This window comes from Ictidomys tridecemlineatus, chromosome 5 (assembly GCF_052094955.1).
Source record: "Ictidomys tridecemlineatus isolate mIctTri1 chromosome 5, mIctTri1.hap1, whole genome shotgun sequence".
Lineage (NCBI taxonomy): Eukaryota > Metazoa > Chordata > Mammalia > Rodentia > Sciuridae > Ictidomys > Ictidomys tridecemlineatus.
In genome coordinates, this window is record NC_135481.1 from 22,299,387 (window position 1) to 22,323,897 (window position 24,511).

At 38.2% G+C, this 24,511-nt stretch overlaps 1 pseudogene; it reads left to right on the plus strand.

Annotated features, from left to right (window-relative positions):
* Positions 1 to 13,974: 13,974 nt before the first annotated feature.
* On the plus strand, positions 13,975 to 14,630 carry LOC101967808 (high mobility group protein B1 pseudogene; annotated as a pseudogene).
* The last annotated feature ends 9,881 nt before the right edge of the window (positions 14,631 to 24,511 follow it).

The window sequence follows — 24,511 nt, forward strand, 5'->3', positions numbered from 1 at the left end:
GAGAATGAGGAAAACCAAGAAGATGTAATCCCGGCATCAGGGCTGCTGCTGGCACAACTCTGGGGACAAATGTGAATTTATATAACACAGCTGCCCTGTCTAGGGTTGATTTCGTGTGTATGTGTGTGTGTGGTGGGCAGGAGGGAGCATGGAATACTTGAGGGGGCTCAACTGTATCTGTAATATTTTATTTCCTTAAGAAAAAAAATGATCCTCCTGCTTCAGTTTCCTGAGACAAGGCCCTAAACAACTCAATGAGACCTTGTCTCTGTATAAAATACAAAAAAGGACTGGGGATGTGACTCAATGTTTAAGTGCCTCTGAGTTTAATTCCCAGTACCAATAGATAGATAGATAGATAGATAGATAGATAGATAGATAGATAGATAGATAGATAGATAGATCCATCTGAGGCAAACAGAACAAAATGTTAAGCTGTAACAAAATTAATAGTGAAATAATTGCATGAGTGATTGTTAAATGATTTTCTGTCCTTGTTTCTATTACATATGTCATAACAGAAACCTCTGAGATGTATCAGAAGGAAAGGTACTAGGGCTGCCATTAGGTATCACTGCAGCTACAAGCCAGGTGCCCGTGTGAATCTGCCCACAAAGGCCATCGGACTCACTGTGCTGTCTTCACCTCGATGGTTGATTATTGTAGGGAGTAGTGTGGCTGGATTGGAAGGTGCACCGTTACCTAGTTTCTTGGAAAGGATCAGTAACTTGCCATGTTTCCCCTTCCCTAGATTGGAGACAGGGCATCCAAGTCCCTTTGTCTTTCTTTCTTTCTTTCTTTTTTAAGAGCTTCATGGTCATACACAGTAGTTGGGCACATCCCACCAAACTCACACTCATGGAAATAGATTTCATTTCAAGCACCCAAACCCTCTAGTCCTCTTGCCTCCCTGCCGAAGTCCGGCTGCAGCAAAATAACCGGGGGGGTGACGAACAACTTGTGTACAATGATACAGCAGGAGTGGGAGCCGTTTATTGTAGGACCAGAGGGGTATATATACATTCCACACAGCTTATCTTAATTAACATAAACTAGATACAGCAGTCAACCAATAAGGAATCTCCACACTTAATGGCTCGCTGGCGTTACTTCATAAACCACTCCCTCTGGCAAAACTCCAGGTGCCATCTTGACTTGTTTACAGACTCTAACACCTCCCCTTCTCCTTCTTCTATTAGACTTCCTTTTGCTCATCTATTAAATCATATTTGATTGGTTCTTTCTGTAATCCTTGCTCCCCCTTTCCTTTATTTTACTCTAGCTTCCACATATGAGAGAAAACATTCAAAATATTCACTTAGCTTGATAGTCTCCATTTCTATCCATTTACCAGCAAATGCCATAATTTCATGCTGAGTAGAACTACACACACACACACACACACACACACACACACACACACACACATACACACCACAGTTTCTTTCTGTCCCTTAGTTGCACTAAGCTCCAGAAACTGTTTGGTTTCAGAATGGTTTGCAAATATAAGAAAAGTGAACTTAAAAATATAAGTATTATTTCATGTTAGCATATTTTCATAATCCTTGTTAGGACACTCCATACTTAGACTCTGTTTGGTCTTGAAGAGTCACCAGATGATATCAGAGATTCATTCAAATTTCTGAAGCCTGATGTGTATCTTAATATTAGTGATACTAGAAATAGAAATAAGAAGCATGGAAGCTTCCAGAAGAACTTATCACTTCTATAGCTGCCAGCCACCTCAGTGTCTTCTCACTTTTTCTTCTACTTTAAAGGCCCAAGTGTTAACTTTATAAATAATGCTACCAAGCTGCGTGAAGCTAATGTCCCTGGTGCTTGGGGAGGTTTGAAACTAAAGCAAACATCATGAAGATTTTAAGAAATAGAAATGAGTTACAGAGGTGGAGGACTGAATGGGTTCATGTGTGCTGAGCTTCCGTCTGTCAACATGGGGAATTTAAAAAAAAAAAAACAAAAAAAAAAAAAAAAACATTCTCCTGACAAGAAAGAGTGGCTATTTGCAAACCTTCTTCCCTTTCCTAAACCTATTGATAAGAAAACAAGATCAGCTTCATCAATTTTAAAGGGAACCCAAACTTCTTGAATAACAATTTCACTTATCTTGAATGTTTTCATTTGATTCATGGTAAATTGAACATTCCCAATAAAATGTCTTTCTCCCCTTTTCCTGTCCTTAGTAATATCAAGTAAGAACTGTGAAAGAAAAAAAAATATATATATATATACATATATATATATATATAATTTTCTTAAATTTTCACTTGACAGTTGACAGAATTCCTGTTTTAAATTTTACCTTTTCAAAAAGACCATAAATTCCCATACTAAATATTGTATGTATATAGTTGCAAAGAGCAACTTGTATATTTCTTTTTTTGGTTCTCAATGTCTGTCAATACAGTAAGCTAAATTGTTTTGTCTAAATAGCATTTTGTGGCAGATGATTATTCCAACATGAATAAAGTCCTCATTTTATGTATCTATTTGATGGTGCTGGGGATTAAACCCAGGGCCTCGTGCATGCTAAGCAAGCACTCTATCACTGAACTACACTCCCAGCCCTGAACGGCTCATTTTAAACAGGAAGGCCTAGATGTGTATCACCAGTTCTCAGAAACAGGCAGGACTGTGTTTTGATGCCATTAATGCCTTCTGATTATCAAACTGCTATGTCCATGCTAATTGCTAAATCCTGTGGGATCTCACTAAGATGAGATACAGCCAAGAATCAAGAGTAAAACTCCAATTCAGCAGAGGTGGTGCTTTTAACATCTTAAGACCATATTCATTATAGCTATGACATTAAGTTGGAAGAGGCAGAAGCCATTCATTCGTTAATGATTACCTGAGTCGGGTGAGAGCAACCTGTCCTGATGCAGGAAGTTAACTTTTCTGTTTCCCCTTTAGGTCACTTCCAACTCCAGAATGTCATACCATTCCTAGATTACTGTGGGCAAAATTAAGCTGAAAATTCAGTCACTTGGAATTAAAATGACATTTTTTTTCAGTTCCCCTGCATGGTGGAAACAAAGCTGTCTGTATCCCATGCTTACCCTTCATAACCTGGCCTGGTCTTGGTGCCACTTGGGGAGAGCTTTTCCATCACTGTTGAGCTTTCAAGGTGCTGGATTCATTCTCCTCAGACAACCATTCTTTGTCTTCTAATCTTGCTTTTTTATCATTTTGTCTTATTTTTTTAATGGATACATGAAAACACAAAAAATGTCTATTAATGGAGTACCCTATGATGTTTGAATATAAGTATCTATTATTTTAATGTTTAAATAGGTTGAAACATATGCATCTCCTCAAATATGTTTCATTTCATTATGATGAAAACATTCAAAATCTTTCTTCTAAACTTTTTGAGCTATCTCGTACAATATCAATAGTCTCCCTGGTATGCAAACTATAACACTGTCAATAGACCTCTGCCCATCCCACCCTGCCCTGCTCTCCCTGGTCTCTAGTATCCATCATTCTATTTTTGACTTCTACGGGCCTAATTTCTTTAAATTTCACAGTTAAGTGTGATCCATGTGATACTAGTCTTTCTGTGCCTGGCTTATTTCACTTAAAATATTAATCTCTAGTTCCATCATATCACAAATGACAGGATTTCACTCTCTTTTATGGCTGAATGTGATATAGGTACCACATTTTTTTTTCTCTATTCATTAATTGGTGGACATGTATGTCATTTCCATTTCTAGGCTATTGTGAATGGTGCTGTGATAGACGTGGGAATGTAGGGACCTCTTCAACATACTGTTTTCATTTCCTTTGGACACACAGCCAAAGTGGGATTACTGGATCATATAGTAGCAGTTCAACATTTAATCTTTTGTGGAACCATTCTTCATAATAGCTTTGCAGTTGCTAATTTTACAGTGGGAAAAAAAAGGAATGTTTGGGTAAGATAATTTTAATCTTTTCTGAATTGAGTTGACTAATCTGGTTTTAAAGCAAATCGGTAAAGACTTCCTATTATTTTCCCACCAAAAGTGTACAAGGTTATCCTTTCTCCTATGTCCTCCCCCTTTTCTTGGCTTTTAGTCTGGATTTTAGTTGCATTGAGGATGAACGATATCCTTGTAGTATTTATTTCCAGAATAAAACTAGTCAATTTTTCTTTGTTTTTGGTTTCCGATGCTCTTGCTAATTTTTGTTTCATTTTGGGGGGTCTTAAACAACATGCTGAATTGAAAGTCATTGGAAAAATTTCCCCCAAAGTGCTTCCTTATCCCTAATCAGTGCATGGAAATGGCTCTCTGTTCTTATCAATAAAATAGCTTTCTGGCTATTAGCCAATCCTGTTCTACTCCCACACTAAGAAAACGCCTGTAGATTGCAGAGGATTCGAGATTTTAGGGAACATTTTCTTTCACTGCACTCAGTCCTGGGAAGTACAATTTTGAGACAGAAAGACATAGAGACAGACACAAAAAAGAAAAGCTCAACCTGACAGAGGAAAGGAACAGGCAGAGATGAAGGCTGAAAGAGATAGCAAGAAGGGGAGAGTGGGGCCAGAGAGACTAGCAGAAGGTACAGAGAGGGTAGAGCACTGAGGAAGAGAAAGTAAGAGAACATAGAGGGAGACTGAGCAAGTGAGAGGCAAGTGGGTGGGGGGCTGTGATCATTTTTCAAATAGAAACACACTATGTTTGAGAACCATCTAATAACTTATGCTGGCTGGGTACGGTCTTACACTTGTAAACCCAGTGGTTAGGGAGGCTGAGGCAGGAGGATCACAAGTTCAAAGCCAGCCTCAACAACTTATGGAGACCCTAAGCAACTCAGTGAGACTCTGTGTCAAAAAAATAAGAAGGGCTGGGGATGTGGCTCAGTGGTACCTAAATAAATAAATAATCTATGCCCTTTAAATCAGTCCCAAACACACAGATCTTTTGAGCCCATGTCTTCAGTGAGAGAAAACATTAGAAAGTGAGCTGGAGGTGTCCCTATGACAGGCCAGATTTCCCTGCCGAGGATGAGAAAAATTCAGCTGAAGTTTATAGCCAGTAGATGATCAGAATAAATGCTTTGAAATCACCTGCCAAGACATCAAACCCATATTAACCATCCAAAGAACCTTCCAAAGCAATGTCATTTTAGAAAGCATGTTAATGAAATTGGGTGTGATGAAATGGAAGCGATTCTCTTGTTTGGTTTTATTAAAATGAGTCCATCTCGTGAAATGGATCCATTTCCCATTTCTCCGCATCTTATCAGAGGATGCCATTGCAGTGGGGACCAAGAGCTCCCTTTCCAATTTAATGGGAAATCAAAGGCGCAGAGCCACCTGCACAGGCGAAAACCAACAACTCTGAAGGATGACCCTTCAGTGGAAATGCATTCTGGGGCAGGCCATGTGTTTTCCCGGGACTCGTGTTTTAACCCCAGTGTCGTTCCCTGTACTTTATCTCACTAAGATCCTGGCTTAGGCTGTTCTCTACCCAGTGTCAGCAGTGGGCAAACAATAATTGTCAGAGCTCAGATTTCTCTAAGACCTCATCTTCTCAAAGTGGATATTATAGGTGTAAAGACCAGTGAAGTTGATAATGAAATAGCAAGTATTCCTTTAGGAGTTTGATGTCGGAGAAAGGAACTCATTGTCTCCATTGCCAAGAAGCTGTCAAATCTGCTTTAATTATGATTAATAACATACACATACCTGAGAAGGTTTTTTTTCTCTCTGTCTCATGCTGACTTTCTTAAAATGCCTCTTTGCTAAATATTATCTCAGAAGCCAATGCAACTGTAGCTTTAGGGACAGACTGGGACAGTGTTGCTGTATGCAATGGTGTTTATAAACATTTCTGCTTGGCTGAATCCATCAGGTTCCAACGTCTCTCTGTGTGTAATTACTTTTCTTTGCAGCCTTTTTTCTTTTTCTTTTTCTTTCTTTCTTTTTTTTTTTTTTTACTTAGAGGAGAATTAAATGGGGAGTAATTATAATATTGGTGTAAGAGTTGAGAAAGAAGCACATATTAATTGTGAATTACAGCTAAATCAGTATAATAGAGCTATCGTTTTTAATTTTAATGGACACAATTCCTTTATTTTATTTATTCATCTTTATGTGGTGCTGAGGATTGAACCCAGTGCCGCAAACATGCAAGATGAGTGCTCCATCACTGAGCCACAACCCCAGCCCCTAATAGAGCTATCTTGATAGTTATAGTTTAGTAAACAACCTCAACCACTGTTAATCAGACACACACACACACACATACACACACACATACATACATACACACACACACACACACACACACACACACACACACCACCACCACCATCAAATGAAGATCATTTATGGTTGAATTCTATGATGCCCAGTTAGCTCTGCATTATTTAGACAGAAAGTGATTTTCTAAAGTATGTGTATTTGAAGAGGATATTATAAAGAGGTATGAATTTTGCACAGGTTTTGACCCCTTTTTTAAAATCTAGACATATCTTTTGCTTATTCTTGTTAACATTCCCAGAGTGTTTTATATTTGCAAATTGCTTTACTCTGGTTTTGCTAGTTATTCCCAATGCTAATACACACCTGACCTCATTCTATTGTTTAGGTAAAGTTAACAGGCCTCAGAATTCAGTGAGTTGATGGCTTCATCTCTGGCTTAATTAGACAGTTTAAGCTCTAATTGGCTGGTGTTAAGTCAATCAATCAGTGAGAGAGTTGCACATACACTCACTGGGAATTGTGGGAGCAATTGATCTAGTCAGCACCAGACACTTCAGCAGAAATCACTTATTTAGAGCAAAACTATACGTTGCAGAGGCCCCTAGCAGTGAGTGTCTGTGAATTTCTGGTCAGTGCTGTGGCAGTTCCACCCTATCTGTGTGCAGAATTTGAGGAAAAGCACATTGCCCGATCCCCTGTACAGTAGAAGGAAAACATGTTAGAATTAAGTGTGTTTGCTCACCAGGAAAAAGACAGAGGTAACTTTCAACTAGAATAAAATTTGCCTTTTGGAAAGAGAAGCAAAGGCAAATTGGAAGGCACATATATCATGAGACTGCTGTGTGGGCAAGCATTCTGGAAATGTTGGTATTGGACGGAGCATAGACTCATATACATTCTGAATCCATTGGTTTGTGAATTCCTCAAAGGAAGGACTGGGTCACAACTGTCTTTATATCTTTTATAGAGACTAGCCCTGGGCTTCATGTGCTGCATTTACTGAATGAATCCATAAAACACTTGTTCTCAGAGTGGCTAAACCACTGCAAAAAAATATGAATTTCTTTAAAACTTAGTATTTGTCATTGAATGGCCATTTATCATATTATTTAAACTTGGTCCAAAACAATGTCCCCAAGTCAACCTGTAGGGAATATGCACAAGAATATGCTTGTATCACTCTATATACATGGGTTGGTTCTCAGAATACCCACCTTGAAAGGATTAGAATCATTTAGTGGCATGAATTCTGATATGTATAGAAAAAAAATACCAGCCATTGACACAATGCAGATGAATTCTGAAGATTGATATTGGCTACATGTAGCTTCATTATGTATTCTCTACACTTCTATGAATGTTTAAAAATGTTCCTATTAAAACATTAAATAAAATAATCAGCCGCATAACTTATATTCTCACCTTGTACCCTTTGATTCACAGACTTGTAGGGCTGCCAAATACTTTAAAACAGCCATTTAGTTCCTATCCTTTTCTTTGCCTGAGAGGGAACAGAAGATATGATGATGGGAAGAGGTTTGCAGAATGGATAGCAACAGAGCTGATGAAAGAACCAACAAGGAACTTATTTTTCATGCCTTTGGCTATTTTAAAGACAGCATGATAAATAAGTGATATGATAAATAAATCCAGAAATCAATGTTAACCTGAATATCCAGACAATGGAGGGACATGGTTTTTAATGTAGTCTTGAATTTTCTTCTTGTTGATTTTTGGGCATTAGAGTCCCTCCCTGTGTGGTGTAGACCCTGCCAACCTCACTGGGCTCTTCTGTAATTTTCGTCCTGGTTTATCATGGTCCAGATGGCTTTTCTGACCCTTGAATATGCCATGATTATTCCTACCAACAACCCTTTGCACTTTGCTTCTCTTTGACTGGAACTCTCCTTTGACCATATCTTCATAAGGCTGGTTCCTTCTGACTCTTTATTATTTTGAATGGATTTTATTTATTTATTGAACAGTTTTAAGTTCACATCAAAGTTTAGGGGAAAGTATAAAAAATTCCCATTTATCCTGTTCCCTCATATGTACAGCCTTCCCAGTATCAATAACCCACCCCAGAGTGGTACATTTGTTATAAATAATTAACCTACACTGAGACATCATCAACACCCTAATTCCTAGGGTTCACTCTTGGTTTGGTACATTCTAAGGGTTTTGACAAATGTACAATGGCCTGTAACCTCCATTGAAGCATCATATAGAATAGTTTCACTGCCCTAAAATTTCTCTGTATTCCATCTCTTCATCCTTCTCTTCCTCCAACCCCTGGTTACTATTTAATTATCTATGTATTACCTTTTCAGAGAAGCCCATCCTCAACAGCCTAGCTAAAATAGCAGTCTCTCTTGGCCCTGGACATTTTGTACTTCCATTTTCTAATACTTGGAATTATCATGTCAATTTGGCTACGTGGTTTTTTTCTTATAAGATCCCTGAGTAGAATGTATTGATCACTGCTCCATACCTTAACTCCTAAAGCTATGTCTGGCATATGTAAATCCTCAACAAATATTTGTGGAGTGTATGAATCTACTGTGTTTAGAGAGGAAGATAGTCACATTCATAAAATGATCTGGTAAGTGCCAGCACACAGCATGCTGCTATGAGAACCAAATGAAGGCCTGTCTAACTCAGACCTGGAGAAATAAGGAAGCCTTCCCAGAGAAAAGTACCATCAGATGAAGATTCAAATATAGGGAAGTTGGCCTGGGAGTCAATGCTACCAGTGCCCCACTCACATCATCTTGGCATTCACTGTCACTGTGCCTCCAACTCAGCTCTTTCTACATGTCTGCAGGCCTTTTGAGGCTGGCAGGCAGACAGTGCTGGGGAGTTAAGTTACTTCCCAGGAGATCCCACTACCAATGACTAATGGGAGCAAGTAGATAAGTACCCCAGTTTCCTTGCTTCTGAGATCCCCCAGGGAGATGCAGCCTCCGTTGGTCACGATGTGAACCCATTCAATGATCACCCATCACCAGCTGCCTTCTCTTCCTCACCTCCCATCCACACCCACCCTGCACGTGCTTCCTGACATCACCCTCTGAAACCTTTGTTTCAGGTTCTGCAACTTTGGACATCTGGCAAAGAAAAAAAGAGCAAGGTCATTCTGGACAAAGACAACAGCTTTTATAAGAAGCCCAGACTTGTTTTGAGTGTAAGAAATTAATTTTGGATAAGTTGTGATCTGAGTGTTAGGAAATGAGGTTCGAAAATATCAGACTGGCTTGTGTGTCTCTTTGTATGGGTTTTCCCAGGAATAGTGGTAGTAGATCTGTACCATTCTATCTGCAGTTCTCTGTATGTGAACAAGAATATATGTCTGTCTATATGTATGTATCATGGGTTTTCCTCAATGCTGAAATCTGCAGTTCTAGAATACAGCAGAAGTACCTGGCTTAGGCTGGGAATTATACCCACACTCTTGTTCCTCTTTGGATCTCCTCATCAAATGTACTAATTAGACACAGCAGTAATATGGGCAAATCAGTTTTGTACGTGAAGTCAAAATGAGAAAAAAAAAAACCCAACCAACATAAAATAATTGGTACCTTGATCTGAATAAAGACCTGAACAGCCTGTCAGGAATAATGGGGCCTGTGCCTTTGGCCTTCCCCCACTGCCTGGCAGATTTGGTGGCAAGAAGCTATCTGTGGCTTCCAAAGTGCTTTGGGTCCCCACGTCCCTGACCTCATGCCTTTTTCAAAGGGGAATCTTCAGAGAAACCCACGCTACATTTAACTTCAGGAGCTCTCTCGTGGGCTTGTGTCTAACCAGACACAGCCCATCTGAATATTTCCTGCATGCTAAGCAGACCATTGTCAGCCGCTTCCTCTAGGCTAGATTGTTATAAATGCTGTTTATGATCCTGCTATGACAACTGTGAAGGACATGGCAAAGAATTTATCACAGGATTATTCATCCACCAGCAGAATACCTAATAAGATTCTAAATGACCCAAGATGATAATAAGATCTAGCTTGTAGCAATAAGGTATTAATAAACTGCTTTTTTCAATAAGGGAGAATCCTGGCATCATTACCCTGACATATTTGTTTTGCTTATATTTTGTGAACAAAGTAGGGCTGCTGGATTGAATAGTAAATTTATAAAAACCCTTGATGTATGAAAAATACAACCCACGTGAAGTGGAACCCATAGGTTAAAGTCAAGAGCACAGTGTTTGCCTATGACATCCAAGTGCCTGACTCCCAAGCCATCGATTCTAATTGTTCCATGCCATTTGCCTTTGTATTTAAAAATTATATAAGAATAATATATCGCCTGCTGTTGACCACAAGGCCATAATTCAAATGAAGAAATTTAGTAAAATCATAAACCAAGAAAAGTGCAGCGTGGATGAATAATGGATGAAGTGGGAACACTGAATTCAAAATGAAACCTGGGAATCTGCTGCATGTCCCTGTTTTGGAAATAAAACTATTCAATATTAAATTAACAACAACAAAAAAAAATGGATCCCATTCATTGTCACTTAACCAGTCCAAGTGAGAGAGAGTGTCAGAGATTCAAGAGCCTGCTGTTACTAATTTTTTAAATAGCAGAATCTAGAAGAGTTGGCTCTTCCCTTGGAGGTGTGAGTGCACCCTTCTTTGGTTTTTCCTTTCTGCCTCACAGTTTCTTTGCAGCTGCACTGTAAAAGGACAAGACCCAAAAGGCTCAAGATGCTTTTACTTACTTTCTGGCAAGATAGTCTTGTGCTTTAGAAGGTGTTTTCTGGTGAATTAAATACATCAGAGCAATATCAGTAGTGAAGTTAGCAATGTTCTTATTTATGAGATCTAATGTACATGTAATAAAATGCACAATTCCTAAGGGTATACAGTTTGAAGAGTTTTAACCAGTCAATTTCTGGAAACCACCACTCAAAGCAAGTTAGGGAACATTTTCAACTTCTAGAAAGTTCCCTTGTGCACCATTCCTCTAAGCATCCCGCATTCTCCGGCCTCTGCAAAGATTGTTCTGACTTCTGCCATTGGATTTGCTTGTTGAACGCCACATAAATGGAAACATGCAGTGTACGCTTTTGTGCTTTCTTTTTCTTACTCAACACCGTATTTTTGAGAGTCACTCATGTCGGTGTGCGATTATTATCCACTCCTTTTTGCTGCTGTGTGGATATACCACGCTGAGTTTATCCATCTTCTTGTTGATGCACATGTGGGGCCGTTATGAATAAAGCTGCTATAAACATGTACCAATATTTTGTTAACTCTAAGTGGATCATGACCTAGATATAGATGCTAAAAGCATAAAACTGCTAAGAGAAAATAGTGAAAAATCTTTATAACCCTAGGGATAAACAAATTTTCCTAGATAAGACACCAAAAACATAAACTAAAATAAACAAGTGATAAATGAGACTTCATCAAAATAAAGAACTTGTGCTCTTTGTGTATGAGTCTTTTTGTGAATCCACTTTTATTCATCTCAGGCACCACTTACTAGGTCACAGGGGAGATATTTAAGAAATAGCCAATGGTTCTCCAATGGTTGATGCATCTTACACTTCCACCAACTGTCTGAGAGTGTTCCACATATGCCACGCCCTTTTCAACACTTAGTGTTGTACATTTCTCTGGGCTGTTCTGGTGGCAGAACGTTTGAGCAGGCAGCTTGCTCATTGTGATCTTTAATTATCAATTATAAACATAAAAATCACCAAACAGGTAGACTGGTGACTGATTGGATTTCATAATTCCCAAATTTCCTTTTGTGTAAAGTTCACAGATTGAACATTTAAGGCAGGATATTCTGATCCCTGCATTTTAGATTGCCAGACCATCTTCAGGTTGGCTTGGATCTCATTCCTTTAGTATTTGTCTCTAGTTCCAGCTCCTTTGCCCACTTTGTAGACCTAATTCTTATAAAAGATTTTAACACATATTTAATTGAGGATTCCGTCTGATTGGTCTAAAAATCACACAATAAAATGACTCAAACTTTAGGGAACATGACGCAAATTATAAAAGAGTATTATTTTATGTAGAAGAGAAGATTTGAAAGGATCCTAAAACTGTCTGTTTAAAAAGTGGCTTGTCCAAAGCCCACCCTAGGGCATGGGTGGAGATGATAGCCTAGGGTAAAGCGCATGCTAGGCCCTCTCAACAAATTCCATTTGGAAACTACATTTGTAAAGAAGAAATAGTGAAACTGCTGCCTGGCATTCACCATAAGAATCTCTTGACAAATAAAAATCAGGATTTTAACTGAATTCATACAATTTTCAGCCCACTGTGTGGGACTCACTTGCGCATGCAATGGAAGCTACTGAGTTGTGATGAAAGTCCCTCTATTCCTTCTCTCTGTCACTCATGGGTCACATGAAAATGGCCCTCTATTCCAGGATGGATATCCTCAGGACAGAACTGAAAAAACTCAAGGACAGAACTTAAAGCCAGAAGCCTCCAAGTGTCTGCACTTGTCCAAGTGACTGCACTGTCCCCTTCTGAGAAAAATAGTCAAAGGTTGTGTGCTGAACACTGTTTGCCCGGCCACGCAGGACCTTGCAGCCCTGGCCCCATTTGACGGCCTAGAAATTGCTATCATTACAAAAGTACTTAGCTACAGGCTGGGCACGATAAAAAAGCATGCTAAAGATGACAGTAACAACAGACATTGATTAAACACATCACAGCAACTCTGTGGTCTGCAGATTAATACTTTTGTTAGGGAGACAACGCCTGATTATCTTCACTGTCATGTTTGGTTTGCTGTACTCTGCCACTAGGGGGTAGCAGCATTGCTATTGTTTCAACTTAAGTCAATGCAAATTTTGTTTACAGTTCTTAATCTTTCTAGGGGCATTTTTTCCCCCTCCATTTAGAATGGATATAAGTGATCTTCCAGTGATTTTTAGATAGTGATTCAATTATTTAAGAGATGAACCTGGTGTCTCATAAATGCTGCAGAAGTACAGTGACATAATTTTCTTTTTTCCTTTCAATCCATTATTTTATGTCTTCATTAATTATTCTATTTGTAATAGTTTTGCTTGTTAAAAGAAGCGTCTACTGTCAGTAATAAATTATTAGCACATTCCTTCTGTACTTTGCGCTTGCCTATAGCACTTAGTTTTTCCACATCTATAAGAGCAGGTGTTATATTTGGGAATTCTTAGGGGAAGAGGACTTGTATCTTGTGTACTGGGGAACATGGCAAAAGACAATCACTCTGAACCTCAAGGATCTTAAAGTCTGGTTATGAAGATAAAATGTCTGCACATTAACTGGACTTATGAGTCTAAAACAGGAGTGTTAAAAAAAATCTCCCAGCATTTTAGAGAATTTATCAATTTCTCTTTGTAATTTGGTTAAATTTTTTGCTTCATATAGTTTGAAGTAATGTTCTTTGGTTCATTCAATCTCATGATTGTTATATATCCCTGGAGAATTGGTTCTTGTATTTCTCATAAACTGGGGACTTTCTTAACTTCTAATGAGGGTTTGTCCCCTTCATTTTTTTTTAATCTTAATAGTTTTAAACTTTCTTTGGGTTTGTATTTGACTGATATATCTATTCCCCATTCTTCCCTCCCAGATTTTGGGGTCATTATATTTCATGTATGTCTCTTCCAGTAAATATAACCGAATAATTAAAAACTCAAGAATGACAGCCATTGCAGTACATAGAGGTCCAAGGAGATAAGCAAGTAGGAGCTGGATGGACCCTGGGTGACCCTGTGCCTTGCTGGGGAAAAGCAACTATACATGGGCAAAGGAGAGTCTAAAAAGCTAAGAGGCAAAATGCCATCCTATGCGTTCTTTGTGCAAATTTACTGGGTGGAGCACAAGAAGCACCCAGATGCTTCAGTCAGCTTCTCAGAATTTGGTAAGAATTGCTCACAGAGGCAGAAGACCACGTCTGCTAAAGAGAAAAGAAGACTTGAAGACATGGCAAAGGTGGACAAGTCTGGTGATAAAGGAGAAATGAAAATCTATATCCCTCCTAAAGAGAAAAAGAAGTTCAAGGATCCCAATGCATCCATGAGGCCTCCGTTGGGCCTTCTTCATGTTCTGTTCTGAGTATCGCCCCAAATCAAAGGAGAACATCCTTGCCTATCTGTTGGTGATGTTGCAAAGAAACTGGGAGAGATGTGGAATCCCACTGCTGCAGATGACAAGCAGCCTTACCAAAAGAAAGCTGCTAAGCTGAAGGAGAAATACAGAAGGGATATGGCTGCCTACCGAGCTAAAGACACGCTGGATGCGGCAATAAAGGGAGTTGTTGAGGCTGAAAAAGCAAGAAAAAGAAGGAAGAGGAGGAATATGAAGAGGAAGAGGAAGAGGAAGAGGAAAATGAAGAAAGTGAAGGTGAGGATGAAGAATCCGTTGGCTCTGAAACAACAAGTTTTTTTTTTCTATAAAGCATTTAACCCTCCTGTACACACTCACTTTTATTTTTTTGTAATTTTTTTTAAACCAAATTAAATAAAAATTGTATTGTGTACACAAAAGATGGCCAGGACTGTCTCTTACAAGAATCCACGCTAGAGATCATCCCCCTGATCTTCAGGAAAAAGTTTTTACAGCACAAAAAGTTACAATGGAGGTGGGTGTCTAAGGTACTTACAGCTAACAAGATTTTGACAATCATAATACAAAGGCAAATAGCAGGTTAAGGATCTACATGGCTAACATTTCAAGGTCAAAAATAAATTCAGCTCCAGACATTAGAATTTATGAGCTTCCACTGAGATTTAGAGAAAATTGTTATTTGGTCATCGGGAGCCAGAATTTATGAGGCATCAGTAAAGTTTTAGAGAGGGTTGTTATCTGGTAAGGGATAGCCAGGCAAAGGTGAATTCAAAACACAGGTAGAAATTACAAGCAAGTTTAAAACATCAAAATATTGTCAGGCAAAAGAGAAATTTTACTTTTTTTACACAAAACAGAAATAAACTTTTACTTCTAAAAGCTATAAGAGAAGATTTTATTTTTTGTATTTTCTCATATCTAATGGCTTCTGGCATTCCTTTGTTTGTGACCATAAATGCTTCTCTTTTGTGTTTATGGGGCTTCCTAAACAATATAGATAGATAGATAGATAGATAGATAGATAGATAGATAGATAGATAGATAGATAGATAGAGAGATAAGCCCATCTCAGAGGGAAGATGTTTCTAACATAGCAAGTAACTACCCTTTAACCCACAGAGTCTAACAACCATATTATAGGATATGAAACAACCTCCAATATGCTTGTTCTTTCTTTTTTTTCTTTAATTTTTATTGTTGGTTGTTCAAAACATTACATAGTTCTTGACATATCATATTTCACACTTTGATTCAAGTGGGTTATGAACTCCCATTTTTACCCCGTATACAGATTGCAGAATCACATCGGTTACACATCCACTGTTTTATATATTGCTATACTAGTGTCTGTTGTATTCTGCTGCCTTTCCTATCCTCTACTATCCCCCATCCCCTCCCCTACCATCTTCTCTCTCTACCCTATCTACTGTAATTCATTTCTCCCCCTTGTTTTTTTTCCTTTCCCCTCACTTCCTCTTGTATGTAATTTTGTATAACCATGAGGGTCTCCTTCCATTTTCATGGAATTTCCTTTCTCTTTTCTTTTCCCTCCCACCTCTCACCCTTGTTTAAATTTAATCTTCTTCTCATGCTCTTCTTCCCAACTCTGTTCTTAGTTACTCTCCTTATATCAAAGAAAACATTTGGCATTTGTTTTTTAGGGATTGGCTAGCTTCACTTAGCATAATCTGCTCTAATGCCATCCATTTCCCTGCAAATTCTATAATTTTGTCATTTTTTAATGCAGAGTAATACTCCATTGTGTATAAATGCCACATTTTTTTTTTATCCATTCGTCTATTGAAGGGCATCTAGGTTGGTTCCACAGTCTTGCTATTGTGAATTGTGCTGCTATGAACATCGATGCAGCAGTGTCCCTGTAGTATGCTCTTTTTAGGTCTTTAGGGAATAGATCGAGAAGGGGAATAGCTGGGTCAAATGGTGGTTCCATTCCCAGCTTTCCAAGAAATCTCCATACTGCTTTCCAAATTGGCTGCACCAATTTGCAGTCCCACCAGCAATGTACAAGTGTACCATTTTCCCCACATCATCGCCAGCACTTGTTGTTGTTTGACTTCATAATGCCTGCCAATCTTACTGGAGTGAGATGGTATCTTAGGGTGGTTTTGATTTGCATTTCTCTGCTAGCGATGGTGAGCATTTTTTCATGTACTTGTTGATTGATTGTATGTCCTCCTCTGAGAAGTGTATGTTCAGGTCCTTGGCCCATTTGTTGATTGGCTTATTTGTTTTCTTGTTGTTTAATTTTTTGAGTTCTTTGTATACTCTGGATATTAGGGCTCTATCTGAAGTGTGAGGAGTAAAGATTTGTTCCCAGGATGTAGGCTCCCTATTTACCTCTCTTATTGTTTCTTTTGCTGAGAAAAAACTTTTTCGTTTGAGTAAGTCCCATTTGTTGATTCTAGTTATTAACTCTTGTGCTATGGGTGTCCTATTGAGGAATTTGGAGCCCGACCCCACAGTATGTAGATCGTAGCCAACTTTTTCTTTTATCAGACGCCGTGTCTCTGATTTGATATCAAGCTGCTTGATCCATTTTGAGTTAACTTTTGTGCATGGTGAGAGAAAGGGATTCAGTTTCATTTTGTTGCATATGGATTTCCAGTTCTCCCAGCACCATTTGTTGAAGATGCTATCTTTCCTCCATTGCATGCTTTTAGCCCCTTTATCAAATATAAGATAGTTGTAGTTTTGTGGATTGGTTTCTGTGTCCTCTATTCTGTACCATTGGTCCACCCGCCTGGTTTGATACCAGTACCATGCTGCTTTTGTTACTATTGCTCTGTAGTATAGTTTGAGGTCTGGTATCGCTATACCACCTGATTGACACTTCCTGCTTAGAGCTGTTTTTGCTATTCTGGGTCTTTTATTTTAACATATGCATTTCATGATTGCTTTATCTATTTTACAAGAAATGCCGTTGGGATTTTGATTGGCATTGCATTAAACCTATAGAGAACTTTTGGTAATATTGCCATTTTGATGATGTTAGTTCTGCCTATCCATGAACAGGGTATATTTTTCCATCTTCTAAGATCTTTTTCCATTTCTCTCTTTAGGGTTCTGTAGTTTTCATTGTATAAGTCTTTCACCTCTTTTGTTAGGTTGATTCCCAAGTTGTTTTTTTTTTTTTTTTTGAGGATATTGCGAATGGAGTGGTTTTCCTCATTTCCATTTCAGAAGATTTGTCACTGATATACAGGAATGTCTTGATTTATGCGTGTTAATTTTATATCCTGCCACTTTGCTGAATTCATTTATTAGCTCTAATAGTTTCTTTGTAGACCCTTTTGGGTCTGCTAGGTATAGAATCATGTCAACTGCAAATAGAGATAATTTAAGTTCTTCTTTTCCTATTTTTATGCCTTTAATTTCTTTCGTCTAATTGCTCTGGCCAGTGTTTTGAGAACTATGTTGAACAGAAGTGGTGAGAGAGAGCATCCCTGTCTTGTTCCAGATTTTAGAGGGAATGCCTTCAATTTTTCTCTATTCAGAATGATGCTAGCCTGAGGTTTAGCATAGATTGCTATTACAATATTGAGGTATGTTCCTGTTATCCCTAGTTTTTCTAGAGTTTTGAACATAAAGGGATGCTGTACTTTGTCGAATGCTTTTTCTGCGTCTATCGAGATAATCATATGGTTCTTATCTTTAAGTCTATTGATGTGGTGAATAACATTTATTGATTTCCATATATTGAACCAGCCTTGCATCCCAGGGATGAAACCTACTTGATCATGGTGCACAATTTTTTTGATATGTTTTTGTATCCGATTCGCCAGAATTTTATTGAGGATTTTTGCATCTAGGTTCATTAGAGATATTGGTCTGTAGTTTTCTTTCTTTGAAGTGTCTTTGTCTGGTTTAGGAATCAGGGTGATGTTGGCCTTGTAGAATGAATTTGGAAGTTCTCCCTCTTTTTCTATTTCCTGAAATAGCTTGAAAAATATTGGTATTAGTTCCTCTTTAAAGGTTTTGTAAAACTGTGCTGTATATCCATCTGGTCCTGGGCTTTTCTTAGTTGGTAGTCTTTTGATGGTTTCTTCTATTTCCTCAATTGATATTGGTCTGTTTAGGTTGTTTATATCCTCCTGACTCAATCTGGGCAGATCACATGACTTCAGAAATTTATTGATGCCTTCACTGTCTTCTATTTTATTGGAGTATAAGGATTCAAAATAATTTCTGATTATCTTCTGTATTTCTGAAGTGTCTGTTGTGATATTGCCTCTTTCATCCCGTATGCTAATAATTTGAGTTCTCTCTCTTCTTCTCTTCGTTAGCATGGCTAAGGGATTGTTGATTTTATTTATTTTTTCAAAGAACCAACTTTTAGTTTTGTCAATTTTTTCAATTGTTTCTTTTGTTTTGATTTCATTGATTTCAGCTCTGATTTTAATTATTTCTTGCCTTCTACTTCTTTTGCTGTTGTTTTGCTCTTCTTTTTCTAGGATTTTGAGATGAAGTATGAGATCATTTATTTGTTGTTTTTTTCTTTTTTTTAAGGAATGAACTCCAAGCAATGAATTTTCCTCTTAGAACTGCTTTCAATGTGTCCCATAGATTCCGATATGTTGTGTCTGTGTTTTCATTTATCTCTAAGAATTTTTTAATTTCCTCCTTGATGTCTTCTATAACCCATTGATCATTCAGTAACCTATTGTTCATTCTCCAAGTGATGCATGATTTTTCCTTACTTCTTTTATCATTGATTTTCAGTTTCATTCCATTATGATCAGATAAGATGCATGGTATTATCTCTACTCCTTTATACTGGCTAAGAGTTGCCCTGTGACATAATATATGATCTATTTTGGGGAAGGATCCATGTGCTGCTGAGAAAAAAAGTGTAACTGCTTGATGTTGGGTGGTATATTCTATATATGTCAATTAAGTCTAGGTTATTAATTGTTTTATTGAGTTCTATAGTTTCCTTATTCAACTTTTGTTTGGAAGATCTGTCCAGTGGTGAGAGAGGTGTGTTGAAGTCTCCCATGATTATTGTATGGTGGTCTATTAGACTCTTGAAGTTGAGAAGAGTTTGTTTGATGAACATAGTTGCACCATTGTTTGGGGTATATATATTTATGATTGCTATGTCTTGTTGGTGTATGGTTCCCTTGAGCAGTATGTAGTGTCCCTCTTTATCCCTTTTGATTAACTTTGGCTTGAAATCTATTTTATTTGATATGAGTATGGACACTCCTGCTTGTTTCCGAAGTTTATATGAGTGATATGATTTTTCCCAACCTTTCACCTTCAGTCTATGTATGTCTTTTCCTATCAAATGTGTCTCCTGTAGGCAGCATATTGTTGGGTCTTGTTTTGTGATCCATTCTACTAGCCTGTGTCTCTTAATTGGTGAGTTTAAGCCATTAACATTTAGGGTTATTATTGAGATATGGGTTGTTCTTCCAGCCATATTTGTTTATTTATGTTACTTAACATGGTTTGTTTTTCATCTTTGATTTCCCCCCTTTACTGTACTACCTCCCACTGTTGGTTTTCACTGTTATTTTCCTTTTCCTCTTCCTGTAGTGTTTTGCTGAGGATGTTTTGAAGAGATGGTTTTCTAGCTGCAAATTCTTTTAACTTTTGTTTATTATGGAAGGTTTTAATTTCATCTTCAATCCTGAAGCTTAATTTCGCTGGAATCACAATTCTTGGTTGGAACCCTTTTTCTTTCAGCGTTTGAAATATTTTGTTCCAGGATCCTCTAGCTTTCAGAGTCTGTGTTGAAAGATCAGCTGTTATCCTGATTGGTTTACCCCTAAATGTAATCTGCTTCCTTTCTCTTGTAGCTTTTAAAATTCTCTCCTTCTTCTGTATGTTGGGCATCTTCATTATAATGTGTCTAGGTGTGGATCTCTTATGATTTTGCACATTCGGCATCCTGTAGGCTTCTAGGATTTGGAATTCTGTCTCATTCTTCAAGTCTGGGAAGTTACCTCGTATCATTTCATTGAATAGATTGCTCATTCCTTTGGTTTTGACCTCTATACCTTCCTGTATCCCAATGACTCTTAGGTTTGGTCTCTTTATGTTATCCCATATTTCTTGGATGTTCTGCTCATGGTTTCTTAACACTCTTGCTGAGCTGTCTATGTTCTTTTCAATACTTTGAAATACTTTGTCTTCATAGTCTGATGTTCTATCTTCTAAATGTTCTACTCTGCTGGTAGTATTCTCAATTGAGTTTTAAGTTGGTTTATTGCTTCCTGCATTTCTAGGATTTCTGTTTTTTTTTTTTTTATTACCTCTATCTCCCTGTATAGTTGGTCTTTTGCTTCTTGGATTTGTTTATGTAATTCATTGTCAAAGTGATCTTTCATTGTCTGATTTTGCTGTCTAATGTCTTCCTTAAGACTCCAGATCATCTGAAGCATGTATATCCTGAATTATTTATCTGACATTCCATCTGCTGCAGATATTACCTCTTCTAAAGTTGAGTTGACCTACATTGCTTGTGGTCCTTTCTTTCCTTGTCTTTTCATACTGCTCGTGTTTCTTTCTGCTTGGTGAAACTGTTGTGTTATTGAATTTCCCCCCTATATATTTATATTGCTCTTGTATAGTTGCAAAGTCTCCCTGGAAGGCGCGGGCAGCGGCTCTGCCCCTCCTCCAATTGGGACAATGTGCCTACCATGCCGGCAGGCTGCTGGGCCTGTTCTGCCAGTCGGTCGCAGGTCTGCCTACCTTGCAGGTGCGGGCAGTGGTTCTGCCCCTCCACGGGCCGCTGGGCCTGGTCTGTATGTTGGTTGCAGGTCTGTCTACCTTGCAGGCGTGGGGGGCAGCTCTGTCCCTCTGTGGATTGCTAGGCCTTTTCTGCCAGTGGGTTGCAGGTCTGCCTACCTTGCAGGTAGTGGGGCGGCTCTTCCCCTCCGCAGGCCTCTGGGCTTGTTGTGTTGGTAGTTGCAGGTCTGCCTACCTAGCAGGCAAGGGCGGCGGCTCTGTCCCTCCCCCAACCGGGGTGATGTATCTACCACACTGTCGGGCCCCTGGGCCTGTTCTCCTGGTGGGTCGCAGGTCCACCTACCTTGCAGATGCTAGGGTGGCTCTGCCCCTCCGCTGGCCACTGGGCCTGTTCTGCCGGTGAGTCGCAGGTCCGCCTACCTAGCAGGTGCTGGGGTGGCTCTTCCTATGCTTGTTCTTCCAACCATTGATTGCAAAGATTGACAAAAGTCAATGCATTGCACAGAATGAGTGAGTTGAGTCTCTGCTCTTCAGTCCAGAACAGGAGGTAAAGGAGCCCCCAAAGTGAGTTAAGACAGGGCTTTATATGACATAGCTGACAAAATCCATTTCCTGGCTCTCAAGGTTCTCAGAGTTCTCCCTGTGGTTTGTTTTCAGATTCTGCATAGCACAGACACCTGGGCTCCAGATCCAGGATAGAAGCCTGCAAAAAGATTGAAAAAATGGCGGGTTCCAGACACCTTACTCCTTTTAAATAAAAAAGATTTTTAAATGTAAGGCTGTATAAGATTTGTTTTTAAACTGTACAGTGTCTTTTTTGTAGAGTTGCACTACTGAATGTGTCTCCATAGTCCTGTCCTGGTGGTATTTTCAATGACCACTAACTTTGCTTTGTAGTGTATGGAAATTTAAGGTGGGTTCTTGATGGGAACACAGCATGAATTAGTTATATATGGGGACAGTAGTTTTTCATCTTCAGTTGTTTCTGATACAGCTTTATACAAAATAATTGTTGTTCTATTAACCGAATACCACTCTAATTGCAAAAAAAAAAAAAAGTCATAGCTGTTTTGTTGACATTCTGAATGCTACTAATATCATTAAAAGAAAAGAACATTTGTCTTTAGCTGCCCAGTTTAGTCATTTGAATTTCATGATTTAAACATAATTTCTTTGGACTCTTTTCAATCATCTTGTTTGTTGTTTCAGTATTCTGTGCCTTTTCCTGGCTTATTTCTTTCTCTTGTTCCCTCCTTGTCCCTCTCCTTCTCCTTCTCTTTTCCCTCTCTCCCTCCCTCCCTCCCCACCCTCATTTGCTTCTCTTAGATAAACTAGACTTTCTCTTTATTCCTTTTTCCTGCTCCTGCTTGTTTTATTTCTTATCTTTCAGTGGTCATTAAATTTTTAACATGCATTCTTAAAGTCCAAATGTAGTATTTTCCCTTCTCCCAAATAATATCCAAAGATTTATCTTACCATCAATGCTATTTTCCCCCAGAATTTTGATTCTTTGTTAAAAACAAGTCATGTTTACCATTGGTTTTTCAGTGAAAGCTTTAGATTTATCTCACATACTTATTAATTTCTTGCCTCACTACCTGGCAACGGTATGCCTTCATTCTGAATTCAGTTCTCTTCCTACCACAGTACCTCCTTTAGTGGTTCTTTCAGCAAGGTAGGGAAGAGGAAAGTCTCAAAATCTTCATTTGACTGAAAATGTCTTTATTTTGTCATTCTACATGAGTGATCATTTTTGCTGATTTCTTCTCAGCACTTTGAAGATACTATTTGTTTCTCTTCTGGTCTTCAAATATTTGTGTCAAAATTCAGCATACATGTAAGAAAGCACATGCTGCATGAATGAAGCTCAATGCACACATGTGATCAGAATTTAAATCAAGAAATCCAATGTGTAGCCAGCACCCCAGAGGCCCCTGTTCTTCCTGTTAGCTACTGTCCCCCAAAGGCTAAACATTATCTAGACTTCTACCAAAACATATTTTTTTTTAAAAAAATCTTAATTCAAATAACAAATAAGGGGGGTTTTTTAGAAAAAAAATCAATACATAATGTACATATTTATGGGGTACAGTTTGATTTGATACCTGTATACAATGTGTAAAAATTAAATCAGGGTCATTAGCACTTTCCTAGAAAACAGTTATCATGTGTGTGTGTGTGTGTGTGTGTGTGTTGGGAGCCTTCAAATTCCCTGTGCTGTGGAACAGTAGAACTTGTTCACCCTATCTAACTGCACTTTGACAGCTGTTGTCCAATTTCCCTCAATTCCTCCTCCCTACTCTTTTCCTGGCCTCTAATGACCACTGTTCTATGTTCTAGGTGAAACTTTTTTATGTGAGCAAGATTGTGCAGTATGTGTCTTTCTGTGTCTGATTTATTTCACTGAGCATAATGTCCTCCGGTTCCATTCAGGTTGCCACAAATAACAACATTTCATTCTTTTTAAATGACTGAATAATGTTCCTTTGTGTATCTAATCATATTTGAATAATATGCCTTTGTGTATATAATCGCATTTTCTTTACAACAAAGATTACTTTTGTTTTGTTTTTTATTGATGCTGAGAAACCTGCCATAAGTCTAGTCTTTATAGTCAATGTGCCTTTCAAACCTCTCGTTTCTTTTAAGATCTTATTTGTGATAATCTGCAGTTTCATTAGGATATGTATAGCTGTAGAATTATTTTTATTCTATTTTATTGTGTTTCTTGGATCTAAAAATATGTTTTCCTAAGTTCTAGAAAAATCTCATCCATTATTTCTCTGAATATTGCTTCCTCTAATACTTTTTACTCCATCTTTCTGGAACTCTTCAGAAATATATACTGAATCATAATCTGTCCTCCATAACTTCTAACTTTTGTATCCTCTCTCTCTTGTATCCTCCCCCCTGCCCCACCCTGTGTGTATGTATGTATGTATGTATATAATTTTTTCTACACTATATTCTGTGTAATTTTTGGATTTGTTTTCCCTTTTGTTGATTCTCTCCTGTTATATATGATCTACTGTTAACCCTATTTGTTTGGGTTAAATTGAGTCCTTCAGAAAAAATATGTTGAAAAATAAAAGGTCTGATAAAAACTAAAAATATAAATTAAAAAAGATATGTCCTAACTTCCAGTAATGCAGGATGGGAATACTGTCCTAAAAAAGAGTGTTCATCTTCTGGAATGAGTTCTTTCTTTTAAAACATTTTTCATCTGTGCATGATAATTACACATAATAGTAAGATTCATTGTTGCATATTCGTACATGTACACAATATAATGGTATTACTTAGTCAATTATTTGGCTGTTCCCTAGTACCTTTTCTTCCCCTCTCTTCTTCTCTCCCCTGATTCCCTTCCTCTACCAGTTTCCCTTCTGTTTTTATGAGCACCCGCTTGTACATTTTTTTCCCTTTCCCTTTTTTCTCTGTCACTTTCACATATGAGGAAAAACCTGTGAACCCTGACTTTGAGTTTGCCTTATTT